Genomic DNA, 18,807 nt, shown 5'->3' with positions numbered 1-18,807 from the left:
GCCGACTACTAAAAAAACAAAATTGACCTCTTCTTCCTCGGCTCCACTGACTTCGGGGCCGAGGGACGAAGGGTCTGCCTCGATACCTCCTACTTCGGCTCCATTGCCTTCGGAGCCGCAAGTTGGAGTATCGAGAGGTGAATCACCTCCATCGGTTCCAATGGCTTCGGAGCCGGTGGAAGTGTGCAGCTCAGACTCTTCCCCCTCGGCTCCGAAGAAGGCTCCTTCGGTGCCGATGGTGGTCCATGATGTGGTGGAGTCGGCGCCGATAGTATTGGAGCCGTTTCGGAGCCGGTCCCCTTCTATCTCGGAGCCGAGAGGAAAGTCTTCTCGAGTGTCTACCTCCTCTAAATCCTCGAGACTGTCAGATTCGGACCTGGATAGGGTTTTACAGAGGCTATTCCAATCTCCAGTGTTTACTAAAATGGTCTCGGCTCCAGCACAGTTTGCTTCGGAGCCGATCCCCCCTCCAACACATTTGATTCCTCCTCCAACCTCTTCGGAGCCGTTGGAGCCGGTGGTGGTGGAGCAATGTGGAGCCATACGGTCGGAGCAGAGACCCCTTACAGGCCTCTCGACTCTGACTGTGCTTCCTACCCTGTCCTCCGGTTCAGGGTTTGGCACTGCGACCTCTTCAGCCGGGCCCGAGGGGAATACTTTGGGATTGGGTGCTTCGGTGCCTAGTCTTCCTCTCGGAGCATCGGCTGCTGGAATTCCCAGTGCCATCGTGGCCTCTAGACCAGTGACCTCCTTGGATTCTGGAGGTCCGGCCTTTGAGGCCATGAGGAGCGTGCTGGCCATGCCTTTGCCGGTTCAACTAGATTCTACCTCACCGTTCCTAGATTTGGAGACTGGTGCCTCTGTTGTGTTGCAGCCCCCCGGCAGCGGGGCCCCAGGGCCTGAGGATACCCCCATCGGGGGTTCCCTTCTTCCGGGCGGTCTGTCCGAAACTGCTTCGGACGAACCCCCACGGAAGAAATTGTGTAAGAGGAAACACGTAGACTCCCAAGATGAGTCTATTACATCGGATACTGACCTCGATGACGCAGAAGGGTCCCCCAAATCATCTTCGGATGATATCTCCTTCTCAGATATCTTGGAGATTCTGAGACAGAGAGGTGACTGGCAAGCCAAAACCCCTTCAGCTGAGGAGTCATCTTCCTCAAGGCCTTTGGGGCCCAGCCTTCCACCTCCTGGGTGTCTCCGCCCTTCGATGAACTCCTTGATTTGGTTTCTCGAAGGGTGTGGGAACACCCTGATTCTGTGGAACCGGTGCCTGCGAGGCCCAATAAATTTTTGTCAGCCCCCCCCAGAAGGAGTTTCTCACTAAGGGTGTGCCTGTAGATGCTTTGGTGGTGGCTTCTGCCACACAGCAGGACGTGGCAGAGGCTTCGACGTCTATTCATCCTCCTAATAAGGATTCTAGGAGTATGGATAGGTATGGGAAGCGTACCCTGTCCTCAGCGGCCTTTACCTTACGGTCGCTGAACTACTTATGTCATTTTACGAGGCTCCAAAGGGATCTTCTCAAAGAGCTAAATGACTCTCTTGTTGGTAATCTACCTGAGGCGCTGGCCCCGACGGTTGGCGCACAGATGACTACCCTCTTTTCTATTGTCAACTCGTCCATGAGGCTCATATCATATGCGGCCGAAGGGGCGAGTAGAGCAGCGGGAACAGGCGTTGCCCTCAGGAGACAAGCCTGGTTACGCTTGTGTTCATTCACGGAGGCTTTCAAGTCTTCCTTCGCCGACGCCCCCTTTGATGGGTCATCTTTGTTTGGACCCAAGGTGAAGGACACGCTAACTAGGTGCGAGCAGGAGGGCAAGACTTTGACTGCCGTTGGGGCCCGATTTTCCGCTCCTTCTAGGCCTTACCCCAAGGCTGGGAGAGGAGGGAAAATGTGGTTTAAAAAATCTCAGAAGTCTTTCCCTACTCCACCTAGTGATTCCCCCTCCAGAGGCAGGGGGGGGGGGATTTTGGAAGACGCCGCCCCAGAGGTGGCAGAGGCCCCCGTAACTCTGGAGACCGCGATTCCTTTCGTGGTTCTTCATACAACCAGCGTTCCTGAGTTGTTGCCCGACTGTGCAACTCCGAGCCAGTCGGGGTCGCTTGCGGTGCACCCACAAGCTTGGGAATCCATAACAAGCGATCAGTGGGTGCTTCGATTATCACCGGAGGATATATCATCCCTTCATCAAACCCCCCCTTTCTTTAAGGGAAATCCCGGACGTACCACCCAGTCAGCGGGATCAAGCAGCATTAGAGGTTTCAAAGCTGCTAGAAAAGAGAGCCATCCAGCCTGTCCCCATCGACCAGATCGGATCAGGAACTTACTCAAAATTATTTTTGGTACCAAAAAAGACAGGGGACTTCAGGCCCATTTTGGACCTCAGTTCATTGAATCGTTTCGTAAAGAAGTCCAAATTTCGAATGGTCACTCTTCAATCTATTCTTCCTTTGCTGGAAAAAGATGCATGGATGTGCTCCCTAGAGCTCCAGGACGCCTACTATCACATTCCCCTAGCTCAAGAGTCCAGGAGACATTTACGCTCCGCCTCGAGTCAGTCATTTTCAATTCCGAGCACTGCCCTTTGGTCTCACCACAGCCCCAGGGTGTTCACCAAGTGTCTGGCAGTGGTAACTGCTCACCTGAGAAGTCTGGGATTCCAGGTGTTTCCTTATCTAGACGACTGGCTCCTTACTGCCACCTCCGAGCATCTACTACTCCAAGCGCCAGAGCCACGTTCACCTTGGGCCGTTTCTTGGGGATCACGTTCAATTTGCAAAAATCTGTACTACAGCCATCTCAGCGTATTACTTTCATAGGCAGACTTAGACACAAAAGAATGCGCCTTTTACCGGCAGCAAGAATTCAGGTGTTACAAGATCAAGTCAAATCCTGTCTCCCCTACAAAGAGCCCGCCCATCGGATCCTACAACTGTTGGGCTCGATGGCCGACGATACTTTTGGTTCCCTTGGCCAGGCTTCATATGCGAATTTTACAATGGCTACTGTCGGTTCAATGGTCTTATCAGGAACTTCCCTTGAACCACTTAATCATAATCACGGAAAGTTGCCGTCGAGATCTGCATTGGTGGCTTCTCCAATCAAATCTCGACCAGGGCGACCCTTTAAACCACAACGTCCCGCTGCCACTGTGACTACGGACGCCTCCCAGGTAGGGTGGGGGGGTCATTACCTGGACAGGTCGGTCCAAGGCACATGGCAGATCCAGGAAACGCATTTGCATATCAATGTCCTGGAGATGAGAGCGGTACTATTGGTACTCCAAGCTCTCCATCACGCTCTCCCACAGGGCCCGATTGCTATCCTATCCGACAACATGTCGGTGGTATGGTACATAAACAAGCAAGGTGGAACCAGGTCTTACCCACTATGCAGAGAAGCCATGAGACTTTGGCACTGGGCGGTAGCTACCAACCGCTTTCTAATGGCAACGCACATACCGGGGAAGTCCAATGTGATTGCGGACAGATTAAGCAGGACCATTCTTTTACCCCACGAATGGTCCCTCAACCAGGGTATAGCTGCGAAAATCTTCGACAGATGGGGTCATCCTTGCTGCGACCTGTTTGCCTGCCCTCACAATGCGAAATGCAGAGAGTTCTTCACACTGTTCCCTTCTCAGGGACAGACTCCCAGGGATGCTCTGACTCACATTTGGCCCCCCGGTCTTCTCTACGCCTTCCCTCCGTTCCCCCTCTTACTGAGGGTGATACAGAAGGCCATTTACATGGAGAGCAAGATGATTTTGATTGCCCCGCACTGGCCTCGTCAAGTTTGGTTTCCTTTCCTACAGAGGCATGCGATAGAAGGTCCATGGTTTCTGGATCCTGTGCCAGACCTGTTGACTCATCAGTCAGGACGGCTTCATCCGTCTCTCAGGTCCCTGAAGTTGGCAGCATGGTTACTCCACTTCCATCCTTAGTCCGAGACAATGCTCTTTCCCCGGACGTGGTCCACATACTGTCTTCTTCTCATAAACCTTCCACTATCAAACTTTATTCCAGTAAATGGAAAAGGTTTGCTTTCTGGGCTCAAGAACGGGGTATAGATCCTCTCACTGCACCAGTATCGGAGGTTCTGAATTTTCTGGCCTCCCTTTTTCAGTCGGGGTCTTCAGTTTCTACCATTAAGGTTCAGCTAGCGGCCATTTCTAATTTTCATGCTTCATTTGAACCTTCATTGATGTCTCACAAACTTTGTAAGGCTTTCCTTAAAGGGGCTTGGCTCCTGAGGCCTCCTTTATCTCATCCTGTCCCCCCGTGGGATTTGAATATGGTTCTTGCTGCCCTAACTGCCCTTCCTTTTGAACCAGCTGCTACCTGTGATTTAAAATTTCTGTCTTGGAAAACGGCCTTTTTAGTAGCCATAACGTCTGCCAGGCGAGTTTCAGAACTTCAAGCTCTTTGTTCTGATCCTCCCTATTTGATTTTTCATAAGCATAGAGTTTCATTGAAATTAAACCCTGCATTTATACCAAAAGTGGCCTCCTCTTTCTGTATGCAACAAACTATAGAACTCCCTGTCTTTTTCCCAGAATTCTCTAATAACGCAGAATATACTTTGCATCAATTGGACGTACATAGACAACTGCGTTTTTATTTGAATAGAACCGCTCAAACGCGGAAATCTAATCAATTGTTTGTTTCCTTTGCAGCGAACAAATTGGGTCAACCAGTAACTAAAACCTCCATATCTAAATGGATTAAAGATTGTATCATTTTTATTTATTCACAAGCTAACAAAGACCTCCCCTTTCCAATCAAGGCTCATTCTACCAGGGCAATGGCTACTTCCGTAGCTTTTCATTCCAAGTTATCAATAGATGATATTTGTGCTGCAGCAACCTGGACCTCTCCGCACACTTTCATTTCTCATTACAAATTGGATGTGGTTTCTCGAGGCAGAGCTTCCTTTGGTTCCACAGTTCTCAGGAGTGTTTTCCAATGAGCCACCCGGGATGTAGGTGCTAGGGACGCTGTCCCATCTGTCATGAATGTAGGCGAGATAGGATCCCATTACATCTTTTAGTTATGTACTTACCATAACTTCGGATGTATGGGATCCATCTCGCCTACATTCATAAGTACCCACCCTCCTTCCCCCTTCCATTTGGATTTAGAGGAGCTGTAGTCCCTCTTTTCTTGGCGTTCTTTCTTGAAGAACTTTAGTTGGTTATTGTGACTACTAGTTTTTCTGTGTTTGCATGGGTGTATGAAAGCGAACAAACAAGATCTGGGGAAGCAGGTGTAGTGCATCCTGGGATAGGGAGTAGCCCAGCCAATGAGAGACTTCGTGCTAGTGTATTAGTTGCCGAGTCGGAGCCGATGGATCGGCTCCGAACCCATCTGTCATGAATGTAGGCGAGATGGATCCCATACATCCGAAGTTATGGTAAGTACATAACTAAAAGTTGTTTGATACACCCCAACCTTCAGTTTGTTCTACTCACTGCCTGAAATATAGAATCTTAATACCTTTTAGGCACTTGTTTTCTAAGGATGTGCAGCAGATGCTAAAATGCTTATTACTAGAAAACCATGTCTGACTAAGTGAAAATGATTTTCTAATATGTGCGAAAGAAAGAACTAGTATTCTTTCAAGGCCCAAAACCTCTAGTTTTGCAGTATTTATGTGAGGTATTATCCACTGTTCTTTCTTACTCTTCTGTCAAGGTTTGCATTTTTGTCCATCTCTGTTTTTCTGGCCATGGACCCTCACCTCAAATCAAACAGTTTTTAAAAGGGGTTTTACATAGCTATCCATCTGGAAAGCAGGTGGCTCAGTCTTGAGATTGTAATTTTGTACCATAGATGCATACACATTTTCCTTTTGAATCTGCTTATAAGGCTGATTTGACATTCTTACTTTGGAACAGTGTTCCTCAATGCACTGTTACACAAACGTTTAAGGAGATTCAAGACTATCTCATCTTTCAGAAAGAAAGGGTAACATTTATGCCCAAAGTTGTTTCACAGTTTACTTTGTGATATGCTATTTATTTTCCTCTTTTATCCAGACCAAATGTAGCGGAGAGTATTCTAGAAACTCTGGATGTCCACAGGTAACTCAAGTGCTATACTGACAAGGCAAAAACATTTGGGTATTCTGATCAACTGTTTATTTCATGTGAAGATAAGAAAAAGGGACAGTGTCAAAACAAGCATTTTCTAAATGGTTGTCTCATTCCATTGTTTTTGTTACTTTCACCATAGCAAGACACTTCCAGGCAAGGTCAGTGCCCACTCTACCTGGGCTTTGGCTACTTCAGTGGCTTTTTAGCAAAGGTTGGACTCTAGAAGTATACTAGAGACCAACTTGATCATCTGTGCACACCTTTACCAATCACTAAAAAATAGATTCTTTCTCTAGGTCCACAGCAGGCTTTGGCAGGACTATTTAACAGAGGCTTCTAGACTCCCTTTCTTTCTAAGCTCTGAAATTTGACCCGTATAGCTAAGGCTCCTGTAACAAATATAGTCCAGTTGCGTAAGTAAACTTACTATAGCAGTAGACATTCAAATAGATCACTGTTGCAGTAGAAGCACCCTCACTTCCTCAGTCCATTACATTTTATTGTGTTTTATGTCAGGATGTTGATATTTTTCTCTGTCCCCTTCTCCTAACCATAGTTAGCCTTCAGGGCTCTAGCCTCCTTTGCTCTGTGTTAAGAAAGCTCTGAAGATTTGGTGCCCTAACCACTGACTTTATACCTCTTTTCTCTACTTGTTCACCAGTTAGGGCTTATGGAAGGTCCCCTAAAGCTTTGGAAAGTGGCTGGCTGTCCAATTTTTAGTAGAATATGACCCATGTAACTTAAGCTACTGCAGCAGTGATCCATTCGAACATCCACTGTTATGGTAAATTTACTTACACAACTGTAATTTCTGAATTGTTTGAAGGAGCAAAGCAGATAGCAGTACTCAGCAGCACTCCAGTTTTTGACAGGCTAAGTTTCTGGATCGGAGAGCTCCTTCTTGTATGCACCTTGTTCATCAGTGACACGAATCTCTGTTGTGCAACCATATATTTTGCAATGCTAGCCAAAGTCGCCTGCCACTGAACCTAAGATATATAGTCAGACTTGCAGCACTCCTGACAACGTGGTAGTTTGGTGCATGTGGATTATGAAAGGGCTTAAAATGGAAGAAAATTTTCCTAGTTCATCATTGTTTGTGAAGACATTACTATTTACAGGTAGATTCTGCAGTTTTCTCAGAAAGTTCACTTTCAGGGATCTCTTGAAGTCCCTTTCTGTAAGGGCTCCCAGCTTTGTCAGTGGCAAGCAATCATTGGAATTAATCTTCCAGAATTTTTGTTTGTTTACAAGTGATGCAGTGGAAGGGGCATTTTGGGATCATTTAAAGGCAGATTACTGTTTGTTGTACTTCCTGATCACCAAATGAACCAAGTGTTGCTGTCTGTAGATTTCAGTTCCATAAGTAAAAGAATTATTTGTACCCCACTTGGATCTGTAATGGTGCAAATAATTTTTCCGTCAAACGTAAAGGAGGTGAATGGATGAAACCAGCTATGGATCCAAGCTGTCAGCTCCTCCCCTCACCCATAATGCCCTGCTCTACCCTCATGACCTCAGATCTCGTTTGCCGTGCATGGTGACCAGATTGTTTTTTCCAGCTCTCCAGCTAAGTGATAGATTCAGTGTTTATATTGTAAAATTTAGTAAAATTTTTGGTTAATTTGTGTGAAAGTGTAGGTTTCCCTCTTGTATTATTACTTTTTTTTAGAGTTTAATCTTAAATTTATATCCCTCCCCTCGCTGGTAGCGAGTGTGTGTTGGGCCTGTGAGTGATTTTTGTTTAGTTACTTTACCTTAGTTATAGTAACTTTATTTGTTAGCTTGGGATGTCTGAGCAGCCCAAGGCTATTTTCTCTAAATGCTCCGAGTGTGGCCATAAGCTTTCCCCAGCTGATGGCCACACTCGGTGTGTTAGATGCCTGGGGGTTGAACACCTCACATCTGGATGTTCCATTTGTGCAGGGTTCAACCCCAGGGCAATGAAGGAGCGGAGGTCCAAGCTTGTTTTGGCGGGCCTTTTGCCGCCGGACTCGGCTCCGACCTCCGCTCCTTCGGGGGTAACCGTCACCACGGTTATTCCCTCTCCGGCTCCCCCTCCTCCTCCTGGGACTCAACCTCCCGCTTCTGGTTCGGAGGAGAGGGATACTAGAAAAAGGGACCGGAGGGAGAAGCACCATAAGCGGCGGGCCGAGACCTCTGTTTCGGCCCCGCCAGCCAAGCGGGCTTCTCCCCCGGCTCCCTTGTCTGCTGGATCTCCTCCTCCTCGGCTCCGGTCTCCAGTGTGTTTTTCACCGGGACCTGAGGAGGAGGAGACCCGATCTCTGTCAAGGCTATCGAGGAGGCACTCAAGGCCTACCTCGGTAGCCTCGTCGAGATCAACGTACAGTCTATCGGATGCTGATCTGGACCGGATGATGAGAAGGTTCATCCAGGCCCAGATGCAGATGGGAGTGCTCTTGCCTCCCTGGGGAGCTCACCCCTTTTCAAGCCAATTGCTCCTTCTCCGACCTGCTACCCGGGTTTGGAGCAGTTGGAGCCGAGCAGCTTCGGAGCCGGGGGTGGGTCGGCGCCGATAGTACTTGATACTTCGGATCCGACCCTGCCCTCGAGTGCATCGGATCCGACCTCGGAGCCTGGATCCGAGCCTCGGATCCGGGGATCAGTGCTCCTTCGGCACCGTCTGTGTCAGAGCGCACTGTCCTTCGGATCCGGCGCCGCGCCGGCTCGATCCACTCTTCGGATCCGAGGGGAGCCATTGTCGGATCCTTTGGTCGAGGTCGGCTCCTTCGCCTTTGATGTAGTGGAGAGGGCCCTGTTGAGGGTCTCCGGACCCCGGCACTTATTTCGCCCGCCCCGCCTCCCTCTGCACTGGGTCAGGCTTCCACCATCCGCCCTTGGGACAGCCCGCTTGTGCCCCAAGCTGTTCCCTGGAACAGGTTGCTGCTTGCAGGAGTCCTCTGACAGCCCCCAGAGGATGTTCCTCAAGCATACGCAAAAGGAGGCACATTGACTCCCCCGAGTCTCTCATGGAAGACACGGATTTGGAGGAAGGGGAAGGCTCCCCACGGTCACCCCCCGAGGATGTCTCATTTGGAGACATCATGGAAATGCTCCGTATAAGGGGGGGGTGGTCTGCCCCCAAGTCTTCCTCGGATGAGTCCGTGTTCTTGGAGGCATTTGAAGCGGGCCCGTCTACCTCTTGGGTGTCCCCTCCTGCCGACCCCCTGGTGGACCTCATTACCGGAAGGAACCGGACACCGTGGAGCCAATCCCTAAGAGGCCCGACAGGATCCTCAGCCCACCGTCTGACCGTGCCCATTGGAGTAAGGGGCCTCCGGTAGATGCCATGTTGACGGCGGCGGCCACCAAGAGGGAACTTGCTCAGGAGAGTCCCTCAGTCCATCCCCCGAGCAAGGAGTCTCGGATGATGGACCGCTTGGGGAAGCGGATGTTTAGTTCAGCGACCTTCTCGGTAAGGGCGCTGAACTACCTGGCACACGTTATTAGGATGCAGCGCGATCTCATTAAAGAATACGCTGCATCTCCCCCAGAGTCCATGTCAGAGGAGGACAAAGTGCTGCACTCCACCCGCATGGCCACTCTTAGATCAGTTACCAATACCTCTATGCGGCTACTCTCCCATGCTACGGAAGGCGCCGCTAGAGCCGCAGGGGCAGGTCTAGTCTCTAGACGTCAGGCCTGGCTCCGTCATTGCGATTTCTCTGAGCCCTTCAAAGCGTCATTTGCGAACGCCCCCTTTGATGGTTCTGCCCTCTTTGGCAAAACCGCGACACTTTGACCCAGAGCGAGAAGGACGGGAAGACGCTGTCTGCCGTCGGAATCCACTTCTCTGCACCCCAGAGGCCCTATTCTAGGAACCAAAAGGGTCAGAAGAAGATGTGGTTCCGGAAGTCGCAGCAATCCCAGCCTGCTCCGGACAACCAGTCCTTCCGTGGCAGAGGAGGACAGGGAGGACGCCGCCCTAGAGGCAGAGGGGCTCCCAGGAACTTCGGGTCCAGAGAACCCTTCTCTGAACGGCCCGCGCAGCAACCCTGAGGGGTTGCCCGGCTGCTCCACTCTGGAGGCAGTCGGGGGACGTTTTTCGGGGCACCTAGCGGCATGGGAGTCCATAACATCAGACCGCTGGGTTCTCCAGATCATATCCAGAGGATACCGCATCCCTTTTCGTCACTTACCAAAATTGAAGTCCCTCCCAGACGTTCCACCCGGTCAACGGGAGGCTGCTTTGGCAGAAATTGGCCATCTGCTAAAGAAAAGAGCCATCCAGCCCGTCCCCCCAGACCAGATCAGATCAGGGTTCTACTCCAGGTTCTTTTTAGTGCCAAAAAAGATGGGGGATCTAAGACCAATTTTAGACCTTTCTCTCTTGAACCTGGCAGTTCCCAAGGAAAAATTCTGAATGGTCACTCTACAATCTATTCTCCCCCTTCTGGGAGAAAGTCACTGGATGTGTTCCATAGACCTCAAAGATGCGTACTACCACATCCTAATGGACAGGCGCTCCAGGAGGTTTCTCCGCTTCTGGCTGGGAGCCAGTCATTACCAGTTCCGGGTCCTTCCCTTTGGTCTCACCACAGCCCCCAGGGTGTTCACCAAAGTATTAGCAGTGGTAGCGGCCCACCTGAGGCTTCAGGGGGTGCAGGTCTTCCCCTACCTGGATGACTGTCTCCTTACCGCCCCAACAAGGCATCTACTACTATTGGCGCGAGACTCCTTTCTCCATCTTGCTCCCAATCTGGGCATTACTATAAATACAAAGAAATCCAACCTGGCGCCCACACAGCTCTTAGATTTTATAGGGGCCAGGTTAGACACAAGGAGTTTAAAAGCCTTCCTCACTGCGGACAGAGTTCAAAATCTGCAGCTCTAGGTGCGGGCCATTCTCCACTCAAGTTCTGTTCCGGCGGAGTTGGTCCTGAGGGCTCTAGGGTCCATGGCGTCTACTATAGCACTTCTTCCTCTCGCCAGGCTCAATATGCGCATCCTCCAGTGGACTCTCTTAGTACAGTGGTCATACCTTGCTCTTCCTACGCATCATCCCATTGCGATCAGCAAGGCTTGCAAGCGGTCCCTCCTGTGGTGGCTTCACTCCCCAGATCTCCACGGGGGCCGCCCATTTTGTGCTTCTCCCCCTCTCGCCACGGTGACCACAGGCGCCTCCCGCCTCGGGTGGGGGGGGCATTTTGCGGGCCGGACCGTCCAAGGCACGTGGAACGATTCAGAGACCTTACTGCATATCAACGTTCTAGAGATGAGAGCAGTGCTCTTAGCGTTGCTAGCACTTCAGGACTTTCTTCCCTTGGGAACAATTGCGATTCAATCGGACAACATGTCGGTTGTCTGGTATATCAACAAGCAAGGGGGAACGAGGTCTTACCCTCTTTGTCGAGAAGCCATGAGAGTTTGGGAATGGGCAATCTCCACCAACCGCTTTCTAATAGCAACGCACATTCCGGGTCGGTCCAACATCCTGGCAGACAAGCTCAGTCGCACCATTCTGACCCCTTACGAGTGGTCTCTCAATTTTCAAGTAGTGGAACGCATATTCGCACGGTGGGGAACTCCTTCATGCGATCTTTTTGCCTCTCCCTCAAACACCAAGTGCGACAGTTTTTCGCTCTGATACCTCCTCCAGGAGGTTCCCCAAGAGACGCTCTGGTGCATGCTTGGCCACCCGGTCTTCTGTATGCTTATCCACCCTTGCCTCTGATGCTCCAAGTTCTTCAGAAAGCCTCTCGGGTGGGTTGCAGAATGATTCTCATTGCTCCGTTTTGGCCTCGGCAGATCTGGTTCCCCTTCCTAAGGTCTCACTCGGTGAATCCTCCTTGGATTCTAGATCCCATTCGGATCTGATATCTCATCCATCCTGCCTATCTCCTCCGAACCTGGACAACCTGAAGCTGACCGCTTGGCTGCTCCAGTTCCACTCTTGATCAGGACTCCCGGTATTTCGTCCCCTGTTAAGGCGATCCTGGTGGCAGCTCATAAACCGTCCACTAGGAAAGTCTACCGCAGCAAGTGGAAACGGTTTTCTTTGTGGGCGGAGCGGCAAGGCCTGAATCCCTTCACAGTTCCTCTCCCTTTAGTGCTTGATTTCTTAACCACTCTTTTTAACGATGGTGCCAGCAGTTCCACAGTCAAAGTACAACTTGCGGCAATTTCACATTATCACATTGGTCATGACTCTAGTCCACTCATGTCAGCCAAGTTGTGTAAAATTTTCCTTAAAGGTACTTTCCTTCTCAGGCCCCCTGTAAAACAAGCGGTTCCTCCCTGGGACCTTTCCTTAGTTCTCCAGGCCTTGACTGCCCCCCCCTTCGAACCAGCGGCTACTGTAGATCTCAAATTCTTGTCTTTCAAGACTGCCTTTTTAGTAGCCATTACATCGGCCAAGAGAGTTTCAGAGCTCCAAGCATTATCAGCTAAACCTCCTTACTTGGTCTTTCATCCGGACCGTGTTTACCTCAGGACCAAAGTAGCTTCTGAAGCAAACATTAATCAATCCATTAACCTCCCTGTTTTCTTTCCTAAATATGAAAACAAAGGTGAATACAAGCTTCACTCCCTAGATGTTCACAGGCAACTTAGATTTTATCTAAACAGAACGGCTGGTCATAGGCAATCCGACCAGTTGTTCATTTCCTTTGCTAAATTTAATTTTGGCAAGCCAATTTCTAAAGTCTCTCTGTCTTGCTGGATTTCACAATGTATCTTATTGGCTTATCAAGCTTCAGGCTCTGTCTCGCTGGATTTCACAATGTATCTTATTGGCTTATCAAGCTTCAGGAAGGCCCGCACCGGAGGGTGTACACGCCCATTCAACCCGGTCAGTATCTACCTCGGCAGCCTTTAAGGCTAGGATTCCTCTAGATGATATTTGTGCAGCAGCCACGTGGGCTTCATCTCATACTTTTATTTCCCACTACAAGTTGGATCTTGCATCTAGGGGTAGAGCATCCTTTGGCTCCGGTGCTCGGAATATCCTTCCATGATGGCCGCCCAAGATTCAGGTAGCTGGGGACTCTGTCCCACAGGTTGCAGACAAATGAATCTCCTACTTCAGATTTAGAAGTTATGTACTCACCATAACGTTCCATCTGAGTAGGTGTATTCATTTGTCTGCAACCATCCCGCCCTCCTATCCCCCTGGCCTTTCAGTTTCCTGCATATTATGTGTTACCCTTTTCAGGGTGTTCTTGCTGTTGGCAAACTCGAGCTGAGGTCATGAGGGTAGAGCAGGGCATTATGGGTGAGGGGAGGAGCTGAGAGCTTGGATCCATAGCTGGTAAACCATGCCGGTTCGGATCCGATATCGGATCCATAACCCACAGGTTGCAGACAAATGAATACACCTACTCAGATGGAACGTTATGGTGAGTACATAACTTCTAATTCTCTATTTCCACCTTTTCTCAGATTACTTCTGGGCAGAACAACAGGACAGTGTCCAATTCAAGACTTTATCATTTCATTTTCAGCTAAGGGCAGAGCTGGATCAAGAACTAGGCAACTTAGGCAGTTGCCTAGGGCCCACTGGCTTTGGGGAGCACACTAGCTGGGAGGCTGCCACAAAAGCTTACATTTCTTCTTTAACAATGCACTCTGCATGCATTACATGTGTTTTCAGGCAGTTCTCATCCTTTTTCTAAAATCTAGAAATACTGTCTTAAATGGACAAAAGACACCACGGAGTATTGATGCTTCTTTTTATAGAATAGGAGTGCCTGTGAATACTTTTTCCACGTTGTGTATGTCAGATTCAGAGCCTGGCAGTTGGTGCAGAGGGTTAAGGCTGTAAGCCTTCTCGTGGTACAGAGTTTGATCCCCCCGGTCTTATTTGCCTACTGTGTGAGCTTGAGCAAAGCACTTAACCATATAGTGCATGGGAGAAACTGGGAATTTAGGCTAGGCTCCTCAGTAGTCCTCTGGACTGCAAGCCTAATAACTACTTATAAACCTTTGTCATCCTGAGTTTCCTTATGAGAGTGTAGTGACATAAAGAGTTACTTTAGTAGATGTTTCATGAGGACTGCATTTTGCTTGGTCCAGGACTTTTCCAAAAAGGCCAATCCCTACTTTTAATAGGAATAGTGTTTTGATTCTGGAGGGAATAGATGGCCCAGCTATATTTTCCCTCTTTTCATCTTCATATTTAGTTTCAGAATTCTTATTCAGGTCATCATGAATTCTGGAACAAGATGAAGTTTGTAGTGATAGTAAAATTTCTCCAGGAAGCATTAATAGGTGGGTGAGACAGAGGAGTTGCTCAGAGACAGTTCATGGTCAAATGGGGACCTAGGCAGGGGAATGGACTAGCCCCCCTCACCCAGCAGGCATTCTGGTGTCTTATTACTTTTCTTTCTTCCAGTTACCATAAACAGTGCTCAAAATTGTCAGCACGCATAGTATTTTCTTTACTTTTGAAATTAATGCAAAAATTTGGGTTTAATTTAAAACTTTGGTCACCAGGTTATTCCCGCTAGGCTAGTAACATTTTTTCAGGGGAGACCAATGGTGATATTTATACTGCTATGGGAAATTTGTTCAGGGCACTGGGTAACTTCCCTTACTCCTTTTGGTAGCTAAGGTTGGTGTAACAGATTCCACAGCACCTACCATTGACACTGACAGGAGCCTCAGTTTAACATCTCATCCAAAGGATGCCACAATCAGGAGTGTAACCCCCCCCCCAAAGTGCACTGCAGTATCAACAGTCCATCTACATGGTGTGAGACCATAACCCACAGCCTTCTGCACCAGAGGAAAGTATGCTACCTGTTGTACTAACACTGCTTTGAAATTCTGTATTACCAACACTCTGACAGTCGTTTGCTAAACAAAAGAGTTGCATATTGAAAACAGACTTAACATGAGCAGCAGTAGTAAACTTCTCTTCCATTCCATTCCTTGCAGATGCACTGAAATTCTCATTCCTTGAAAATGCCCCCTTGTAGTTTTGAAGATTTTTTTTCCATTAAGCAGTGAAACAAAATGTATGAATTACTAACAGACAAAGTTACCCACTTCAGCAATTTTTAATCAGCTCTAATAATTATGCGAGCAGGCAGGTAGTTGGTGTAGTGGACTAAGGCTCCTGTCTCCTGTAGTCAAGCAGGGTTTGAGCCTCAGCAATCTAATTAACTATTAAACACACACACACACACACACACACACACACACACACACACACACACACACACACACACACACACACACACACAAGGGAAAGTAGCTATCTGGTCCAATGTCCATTCCAAATAAGTGAAAGCCCCATTCCACTATGTGTTTAGCACTTTGTTATAGTAAAATGAAAACCTCAAGTTCACCGGTTCCAATGTGAGTTTAAATCTTGCAAGTTGCTGTGTGTGCATCATACTGAAGATGTATGACACAAGCACAGAGAGTGTGTCCTTAAAGAAAAAAAATGCTCAGGTGCAAAAATGTAAATTTTTTTCATTCTTTATTTAACAATTAAATGTTCTGGCAACCCCTCAGTCGGCCCTCCAAGCCGGCGGGGGCCCTAGGCAACTGCGTAGGTCACCTAGTGCTACATCCGACTGTGGAGTTGCCTCAGGGATGTTTCTTCCTCTCTGCCAGTGGATTATGTCAGGCATCAGTATACAAACTGAGCTATGTTCTGAGTATTTATATTTTAGATGCTCCTGTTTTCTTTTACAGTGATGAATGCAAGCCACTGGCTCAGGATGCAGTTAGCAAGTAGATTTGAAAAAGCATACTACACAATTATCTTCCCCTTCATGATCAAACTGTACCTTAGGACTTCAATTTCATTGGTGATAAGGTGACATTATTTTACTTTAAGTTTGCTTCATATGCATTTTATAGAAAAGCTCCGTGAGGTTAGGGCTTTAGATTATTCAATTATTATTATTTTTTTTCCTTTTGCAAATGTGTACAGATTTAGTTCTATACTATAACAGATAAAATACACTTACCATAAGAAGGCATGCTTGAATAATAATTCAAATCACAATTGTTAAACGCCCCCCTGAATAAGGACCTTTAATTAGGCAATTCCTTTGCTAAACTTGTCAAAAAACTAGTAGGGTCATATTGATGGAAGGGTTTAAGCAGCTATTCTTGTCTCCTGTTCCTAAGTACCAGATAAACTACCCTTCTAATCCAGGGCCTTTTTTCACAAGCCCAACAAAATTCTGCTAAACAGCATTCTAAAAATAGGTGGCATGGTGATATTGACAAGCGAGTGGATGGATCGCAAGGATCCTCCTCCTCCCCAAAGAAAAAAACTTACAATTATTCCAGCCTCCTCTCTTCCCTTCTCCACCTTGGCCTTCCCCTCAAAATGGTAGGGAATCTTTCCCTATGTCTTCCTTCATGGCAATTATTAACTACTGACTGTTGGTGTTAAGCATCATAGAGCACGGCTACAGACTTCAACAGACTTCCAAGACACACTAGCAGCATTACAATTTTCCATGCATCTTTTCAACTGTCTAAGTTTTGCACTAAATCTAAAAAAGTTATCTCTGGTTCCTATTCACTGAGTATTTTTTCTGGGTTGCCTTCTGCACATCTCTCTGATGATAGCTTTTCCTCCTTAAGAAAAAATGCAGTCTTACCATCAACGCTTTGCCAGTCTTTCTCAACAAAGTCCACTAAAAGAGAATATCTGACAGTTAGTATTCTTGGCTTGCTTTATCTTTATGATTCCATATGCCAGACTTCACATGAGAAAGATGCAGTGAATCCTAAGATTGGGTGGGCACAGCACTCTTACCCTCTTCTTCTACTTCTGCTTTCGGCTTTTCCCGGTTAGGGGTCGTCACAGCGGATCATCTTACCCTCTATCTTTCCTAATTCTTGTTCTCAGCTTTGTGAAAGAAGAGCACTTTTGGTGGGCTAGTCAAGTCCTATGCAACCCAGATATTCCTTTCTTGCCTCCTAATTCTTCTATGTCAATGGTCTTGTATACCTTAGACTTTGGGGCAGAGCTGGATCCATCACTTGGTGACCTAGGCTGTTGCCTAGGGACTGTGTTGGCTGGGGGTGGGGAGTGGGCTGTGGTATGGGGGGGGCTTCATTAAAAAAACAATGTCCTGTAAGCCAACAAGTAAAACCCAACTTCTGTCACCACAAAGCATCAGGACTCTGCAGAAGACGGAACACAGCACACCAACTTCCATCACCACACAGTACCTGCGTTAAGATATTGTCGGAGACTTAACACAGCATGGCAAGCAACAGAAACCTCAGCGTTAGAATGACTTCTGTAAAGCAAGCCCCATTAGAAAAGGGAAATGGAGCCATGAGTGGACAGATACAGAGTAGCAGCCAAGCCTGATTGGAGCTATGATTAGATGGATATCTCTTAACCCCTTAGAGGGTGTGTGTGTGTGTGTGTGTGTGTGTGTGTGTGTGTGTGTGTGTGTGTGTGTGTGTGTGTGTGTGTGTGTGTGTGTGTGTGTGTGTGTGTGTGTGTGTGTGTGTGTGTGTGCGTGTGTGTGCATGTGTGTGTAAAATGCCCCATTTAGGGGCACTGTCTATTTAAGTGATTTTGTTCAGAATCAAACTTTGATCTTAATTATTGTCAAGCAAGTGCCTTAAACCTCTACACCTACGGGCAGGTCTCCTCTAATTGTATTTCTTTTTTTGTTTTTGTAAGTCACTCGTGACTGCAGTTTGTCAATGTCAGTCATAGAGTTTCATAGTTGTGTTGTGTTAGTCAGTCTCAGTGGGGCAGCAGGTAGTATACTTGCTTTTGGTGCAGAAGGCTATGGGTTTTCTTCCAATCTTTTTTAAATGTGACATAGGCAATTTATTCTTCAAGGGCAACAGACACTGAATTTGTAGATGAAGCATTGAAAAAAAAAGTTGTTTGCCAGCAGCAACCTCTTCATTTGTTACAGTTTTATTTAACATGGAATTATTCAGAGAAGTTTTAATTTTGTAGAGATTGTGCATATTGACTAATATTGGTTGATTATAATGGCAGCAGTTTGATTGCATTTTATAGTTGAAATGTTTTGAAATTGGTAGTTTTGTCATTATTGGTTTATATGTTTTGTTTCACTACTTACTGGAAAAATGTTAAAAAACTACTAATTTAAAACACACACTACAAATTGGTGCTGTATTAATTTAATACAATCTGGAAGGTAAATTAAAGAACATGTGCATTTATGTATGGTCCTAAAAATGTGTGCAGGGTGCCCATAGTTTGGAAGACAGCCCAAAGGTACACTTTATCTGCCACTGGAGAAGTGCATTTCCTGTGAGTGTGGGTTTCAGTGCAGTTTCATGGTAAGAGATGTTTACTGTTCATGCTAATTCTGCTTTCATTGTGAAAAGTTTTAAATTATCCAAGTATCTGTAATCATTGTAGAATTAAAGAAGAAAATACTATGCGTACTGATATGTTTGAACAGTGTTTATGGCAACTGGGAAGAGATGATCAAGTAATGGGACACTAGAATGGCTGTGAGGGGGGCTGGCTGTAGGAGGTTGGGGCTCTGATCCATTACCCTGACTAAGGCCCCATTTGACTATGATCCAGCTCTGGATTGGGGTGCTGTTTTTCAATGTGTGAAAGTAAGTAGTCTGGGAACCACAGCATAAACATCCATATGAATCTGAAAGAAATGATGGCCCTGATAAATACCCTGAAAATCTCACATCACCTTTGGCCCCAGAGAGCTCTCTTAGTGATCACAGGCAAAACCACTGTAATGTGGTGTAT

This window comes from Protopterus annectens, chromosome 1.part0 (genome assembly GCF_019279795.1).
Source record: "Protopterus annectens isolate FY-2018-M chromosome 1.part0, PAN1.0, whole genome shotgun sequence".
Classification (NCBI taxonomy): domain Eukaryota; kingdom Metazoa; phylum Chordata; order Ceratodontiformes; family Protopteridae; genus Protopterus; species Protopterus annectens.
This window is presented reverse-complemented; position numbering follows the sequence as displayed.